We start from the raw sequence: 7,386 nt of genomic DNA on the forward strand, positions 1-7,386 counted from the left end.
CCTCTGCAGTGACCTCAACAATGACCCTCGTTTGGGCTTTTCCCTGTTCCTCTCACTCTCCCCAGTCCCTGCCTCCTGCTTCCTGGCATCACCTTCCAAATAAACCCCCTGCTCCCAAGTCCTATCTCTGGCTCTGCTCTTGGGGAGCCCTGCCCAAGACAGCCCCCTAATGAAACACACTATTTCTTCGGCAAGCTGCATCCATATTCACAGTAAGATAAACAAAGACTTTAAACAGTCTGTCAGTGTGGGTCAGGTTTGCTGCCAAATAGGTAAAGAAAAGGGGCGTGGTGTTCTGAGTGCTTGGATTTCGTAGCTGTGGGTAAGGGACTAGCTTCTAGTCACGTGGTACACAGAGGCACATCCTGTCCTGCTTGGTTCATTCAGTCAGGGGAGTGGAGAACTTCCCGTTGCCACAGACTGCTCCCAGAAGGCCCCAAGGACACAGCAGTTACCAAGACCTTGAGGTCCTGCCCTCAAGGAGCTGACATCCAAGTGGGAAGAGACAGTCGATAAACCTAGGTACAGAAGGTGATTTGGCCTCTGGCAACAATGGGAAAGGAGACCCCAAGGTGGGGAGACAAGGCTGCATTTGATGGGGTGTTCAGGGGAGGCCTGTTGCCAGGATGATGTCTGAGCAGGGACCTAACAGGTGAGAAGGAGCCCTGGACACTGATCCAGGGACAGGGAACAGCAGATGCAAAGGCCCTGGGGCGGAGTGGGGTTTGGCTTGTTTGAGGAGGAGCAAGGAAGCCACAGGGGGAGGCACAAGAGCTGGTAGGGAGATGGGAGCAGGCCTGGGTTAGAGCGTCTCTAGTGTCTAAGAGCAGAGGGGTGTACTGAAGGGCTCGGGGTGGGGGGGGGGAGGGGGGAAGGGGGCCCCAAGACCTGATTTGGAAGAACCCTCTGCTTGATACTCCCAGAGTAGATGGGCGCGCTAGCAACAGGGCGAGTTCGGAATGAGCTGAGGGGTGTTCACTGCCCACACACACCCGCAAGTCCTCTCCAACAGTATCCACGCCCTCTCGGCAACAGGCGTGAGAACCGCCACTGCCACGGGTGCTCCTGATTGGTCTAACGGGGAAGGCAGCCCCGGCCGGGAATAGGTCCGGAGTGTGCACGTGACCAGTCCCAGCCAATGAAACATCAGGAAAAGTCGGGGGGGGGAGTGGTTCTGAGGGGGCCTCGGGACATAGCCGGCTTGGGGGTCACAACGTGCGAGAAGATGGGGAGCCAGCAGAAAGAGGGAAGAGGCTGCTCCTGCGCCGGGGAACCCGAGGCACTCCATGCCTCCTGCCGAGCCGAACTGGGGAGGTGTTGGAGGTCCTTATGGGACTGAGCCGAATTTCAGCTCCCCGCGGCAGAAGCTTCCAGACAGACAGCAAGCAAAATGTCCATCGTCACGGAGGGTCCAACAAATCAGGGCCCATTCCGTGCTACGGAATACAACAGAGCCATTGCCAAGAGTGAGGGGTAACCTCGTGTCCTGAAAGGGACCCAGCCACCAGAGACGCTGTTGGTTCTCAACCTGAATGATTCTGTCCCCGAGGTAAGTTGCCAGGTTGAGCAAGTAAGAATGCAGGGCCAGGGGGCGCCTGGGTGGCACAGCGGTTAAGCGTCTGCCTTCGGCTCAGGGCGTGATCCCGGCGTTCTGGGATCGAGCCCCACATCAGGCTCCTCCGCTATGAGCCTGCTTCTTCCTCTCCCACTGCCCCTGCTTGTGTTCCCTCTCTCACTGGCTGCCTCTATCTCTGTCAAATAAATAAATAAAATCTTAAAAAAAGAAAAAAAAAAAAAAAGAATGCAGGGCCAGCAGTTAAATTTGAATTTCAGATGAACAACGGATAATTTTTTTAAGTCAAAAAAATCTCCGATGGTGCCTATTCACGGGATGGCCTGTATTTTATTTGGCAACTCTACTCGCAGGGGACTTTGGGCCAGGCCTGGAGCCACTTCTGATGGTCCGTATTGGGAAGAACAGCCCTGGCAGCTAGAGGCCAGGGACCCGACCCTACTGAACCGCGTCCAGTGCAGGAGACAGCCCACAACAAGGAGTTACCCCCCGCCCGAATGTCGGTAGTGCCAAGGTTGAGAGCCTCTGTATTATATGAAAAACAACAACCCAATAGAATATGGTAGAATCCCCTGTGTGTGTGTGTGTGTGTGTGTTTTAAATCCAACCAAGCTATACCATTGCATAGAAAAAAGTATGGAAGGTCACACGCCAAAGTCATGTGGGGGTAGAGACCACATATTCCTTCTCCATCTAAATACTTCTGCAGTGTTTTCTTCTTTTTACAGTTAATACACTTGAAGTTACTATATATGTGCGCGCGCACACACACACACACACACACACACACACACACAGAAAGTACACAGACCAAAATGCGAGATTTTTCACAAAGTAAACATGCTCACGACACAGCCCTCCGGAGGAAGACACGGTCTGTGGCCAGCCTTCCAGGAGGCCCCTCGTGTCCCCTTCCGGTCTCTGGCCGCCCAGCCGGGATCACAGCTCTCCCGACTCCTAGCTCGCGTGAACGTCCTCCGAGCAGAATCACGCAGTACGGAGTCATCTGGGCCTGGCCTCCTTCCCTCGGCAGTGTGTCTGTGAGTGTCACCACGTCGAGCGTGCCGTAGCCCGTTCTCACGGCTGTGACGTATACCACCATTTATTCAGCCCTTCTCCTGCTGAGCGACATGGGGGTTGTTTCCAGAATGGTCCCACGAGGAATCAAGCTGGTAAGAACGTCCTTTCGTAGGTCTTTGGGTGGGCATACGTGCTCACTCCTGACGGCTATTCACGGCGGCAGAAATCATTCAGCCAGAGGGGGTGTGTACGTTCAGCTTTATGACCAGAGAGCTTCCCAAGTCCTTGCACCGATTTTCACGTCCGCCAGCCGTATGTGAGATTTCGCGTTGGGCCGCCTCCTTGCCAGCCCTCCCTACGGTCTGGCTATTTCATCTGAGTTCCTCTGGTGGGTGCCTACACTGGTAATCCGTGTGAGCCTGATATGGAAGCACGTGCTCCCTTCTCTGGGGACCCCGTGGATAGCCCCTCGGCTGAAATGCTCCTTCAAGTCGTTTGTCCACTTTGCTCAGGTCATCCCTCTTTCTCTCCTTGAATTGTAACTGAGTCCTGTTTGCAAATATCTCTTCCCATGGTGTGGCTTGCCTTTTTCCTTGTTTCCAGGGCTGCATCCTTTTCTGGACCCCGACATCACCCAGACTTAGGTAATAGAACAGGGACTTTTGTGAAATGACTCAAGGCCGAGGAGGTCACAGACACTCTTAGCATAACAGGGTCCAGGAGAAAGAACAGCTTTGTGGTGTGCAAGGTCTGGTTGCCTTTTGTAAGTGCCACTATTGGACTAGACCTCCTCCTGGGGCCGGGGCGGGGGGCTCTGCTCCTCCTTCCCCCAGGACCTGAGCGCCCTCTGCCTCCCCTCCATTCCCCACCAGGACAGTTGCAGGGCTGGACAAAGTTGAGAAGGACCTGACAGCCCCTGCTGAAGGCTGGATGCAAGAGGAGGCCCAACTTTGGTGGGAGGAAGGAATTACAAAGAACCAAGGTACGGAGCCGAGCCGGAGGGGGGCAGGGAAACGGAAGTGTGAAGGGGGCAGAGGGTCCTGGAAAGTGCTTCCCGCTGTCCTGGATGGAGCCTCACCCCACGACACTCTATGCTCCAGAACCACCTCGGCCACCAGTGTCTCTTGCCTGCATCACCACACATCCCTCGTACTGGCCTCCCAGTTCCCATTCTTGCCACCCATCCCTAACTACCCACTTTGTGCCAGCAGCCAGAGTACTGAGATCATTTAAAATGAACAAAAGAATACATTTCTCTTGTGCTTAAAACCTCCAGTGGCTGCTTTTTGTGCTTAGAATGCATTGCCCATAATTTCTAGGGTCAACCAGGCAAGACGTGGTCTGGCTTGGACTTTATCTTTTAGTACCCTCGGCCCCAGCCGCCCTGGCCGCCTGTTGCTCAGACAACCAAGTGTTCAGCCTCAGGGCCTTTGCACATGCTGTTCCCACCATCTAGAATGACATGTCCCAAATCATTGCATATTGGCTTCTCGGTGTCACCTCCCCCGGGTGTCTTCCCAGAGCTCTCAAATCTGACCCTGCCCCAAGTCACTATCCCCTCACTCTTAGATCTCCTTCCATTATAGTCACTCTGAAATGATCTATTTTTCTAATTAGAGGACTTGTCTGTCGGGTTCCTCTCTATGTCCCCAGAGTCCCAGCATGTACCCGGCACACAGTCGGTACTTGATAAGGAGTCTTCCTTGAAGGCTCCCGGAGTCTGGACTGATGGGAGGTCCCCCGGGATCCTGCGTAGGCCCTACTGGCTGAGGGAGTGTGCATTCCGGGGAGGACATTAAGAGGCTACTTGCTGGGGTTACTTATTACCTGGGTAATTAAATAATCATTACAAAAAGTAATATTAATTACTAAAGAAAACCACCGAGCTGGATGAACCGTCAGTGTCCTCTACCCTTGTTGACGTCTGACGTATCCAGGGTCTGAGGTGCCCACACAGGCCTGGGCCCTTGAGACAGGGGTTGGCTTCAGATGGGAGCAGGTGGGGGGAGGGGAGAGTGCATCTTCCAGTCCCAGCTAGAGGTACCCTCCTGGGCTGCCTGGGAGGGAGGAGGGGGTGCTGGGGTTACCTGAGTGCCCCCCACCCCACCCTGGATGACTGTCAGCTCAGAGTCGGGGAGCCTAGGGGACCCCAGGAGGCACAGAAGCACTGCTCAGGGCCCAGGCAGGAGCAAAGATGCATGAGGCGGGTCCCAAGGACTGAGAGAAATTCTGTGAGGAACCCATTCATAGTAAAAACAAAAACATAGTAAAAACAAAACAAAATAAATAACGAGGCCAGCCACCAGAGCGGGTGCGGAGTGAACTGCTGGCAGCCTCTTGCTTCGGCCCAAAAACTGAAAGGTGTGGAGGCCATGCAGCTGGGCTTCGAGGAGGAATCTCATTTTCAGATGGGCAGACTGAGGCCCAGAAGGGGATGGACAGGGATGCCACTCTCTGGACTGCCAGCCCAGTGTTCTTCCCTCCAAGCTTTGGATTCTGCCCGTCGCCGGAACTCAAGGGAGGGGACAGAGGAGCTAGGTGGGGTGCAGGGGAATGGGGTGGGGGCACTGGCTCCCCTTTGGGGAAGCGAAAGATGCCTCCAGGCCTTGGAGGAGGGGGAGAGGCAGGATAGTGGGATCATCCCCAGCCAGCAGCCCTGCCAGCTCAGGGAGAGGTGAGGGAGGAGGAGGGCAGGGCTGGGGGCATTAGGATTCCAGGCAGCTGCCGACACCCAATTTTCCAGCTGGGTGCCCTAGCCTGTTCTCTGAGCACCCTGCCAGAGCTGGTCTAATTGACAGGGAGAGAGGAGGCTGCTGGCGGGTGGGAGCAGGGGTGGGAAAGGAAAGGGGGAGGAAGGGAGGGGGACACAGGGAGGAGGGAATGGAGGAGAGAAGGGGGTAAAGGGGAGAAGGGTAGGAAGCAATGGGACCCCTGGGGTCGCAGGTGAACACAGACCCTGTGGGAAGAGGGTTTGCAGGGTGATGCCATTGGAATGCCACCCCCTGGTTTAAGGGAGGAGGACACGCCCAGAGAGAAGAAGCAACTTACCTGGGGTCACACAGCCAACAGGAGGCAGAAGCAGTATACTGAGAGAGGCAGAGGGCAGGTTTCCTGACTCAGGCCACAGGAGGGAGTGAGAATCCTGAGAGGAGGGGGAGAGGCTTCTGGGGTAGTTCCCAGAAGGGGTGAATTTCAGGGTGAATTCCCAGGAGACTGGGGGTGGCCCTGGCCTCCTCCCAGGGTCCTGGGGAAGTGCTTGGGCAGCGGCTGCCTGCCTCCTGCCGCCCCCGCCTCCCACGGGCCTTCTTCCTGGCGATGGCAGGAGGGCCTAGCAGGGGTCGTTGGCATTCTGACACGGTGGGTAGACGGGTAGATGGCCAGGGTGGGTGCCAAGGCCCCCCCCAGCTCCTCTGGTGCGGACTGGAGTAATTAGCTCTAACAACAGGATTAGGGGCTTGGGTGTCACACCCCCTCAGCCCTGGGCGGGGGTGGGGGGGGCATCATGGGAGGGGCTAGCGGGTGGTGGGAAGGGAGAGGAGAGTGGGGAGGGACCGCCCAGCCCCTGCAGCCCTTCGGGTGACGTGCGTCTGCCTCAGAATGCGCCCCAGCCACGTTGGGGGTCGGTGGTGGGCATTCATCCACTCAGCTGCAGGGCCCAGAGTGTCCACGCTCCGCTCACCCCCAGCTGACCCGGCAGCAAACTTCTTCAGGCCTCGACTTCTCGTGGCGTTTACAGGAACTAAACCTCATCTGTTTCTTGCCTCCACCTGGTTCCTGCTTTATATACGATTCTGCTACTTGGCGCCTTCTCGACAAGCTCAGCCCAAACAGGGATTTCGCGGGTGCGTTAAGTTCTCCTTTGACAGGCTCTCCTGGGGTGTGTCTGGGCCCCGGGGCTCCGGTGGGAGGCTGCGACAGCAGCCCCCTGGCAGGGATGTGGCGGGTGAGTGCTGCCACGCCCTCTTGACTTTGTGTCCTTCCAGCCGGGGTGCTCTTGACTGCTGGCTGCTACCCTTGGGGGTGCAAAGGTAGGGGGTCTTCCTCAGCCCCCTGGGATCCTAGAACCCACAGGGGTATCTCTGGGGGGCAGGAGCCCCATGGCGACTTCGCTCTCAGCCGTCTGTCCTCCCCCACCCGATCCGGTGTCTCAGGAAGCGCTGGCTTCCTCTGTGCCCACCGACTGGGCGAGCATCTCCTTCCTCTCTGTGCTGCGCGCAGACACACGCTTCAGACTTTTATTTAGAAACTCAAAAGCTGAGCCTTAACTTCTGTGGGCATAATCACACCCTGAAGGTGGTGAGTCTGGAATGTTCCGGGCTGGAGAAAGCCGGTAGCAGAAGTCGGTAGTGGTGCGAGGGGGATGTAAGCCCAGGATGGGTTGACATGTGTTCTCATGCAGAGCCTCACGTGCATTGGTGACCGCCCCCCTCCCCAATGCCAGGTGATTCTCTGGTGGGTGAGGGAGAGGGGGAGGGGACCTAGGGTATCCGATGTACCTGGGAGAGAGGAGGGTCTGTGAAGGGGTCTCCCCTGCCCCGGGTTACCCTGGGCCAAGCTGGGAGTCAGGCGTGTGGGTCTAGGGGGGGGTTGAGGCCGGAGGTGGAGGCGGGCAGGGCCCCTAGGGAGCTTTTTCAGAACCTCCAGGCATCCTTGAACAGAAGTAGGCCGGTCTGCCAAACTGGGGCAGAAGCAGGGAATCTGGGCCGAGGGCCTGGTGGGTCCCCAGGGCTGGGCCTCGTGCTCCGGCACCTCTCTGCGGTCCCTGCCTGCTGGGGCAGTCAGGGCAGGGCCGA

Source organism: Ursus americanus, chromosome 17 (genome assembly GCF_024610735.1).
Source record: "Ursus americanus isolate L20-20 chromosome 17, mUrsAme1.1.p, whole genome shotgun sequence".
Classification (NCBI taxonomy): Eukaryota; Metazoa; Chordata; class Mammalia; order Carnivora; family Ursidae; genus Ursus; species Ursus americanus.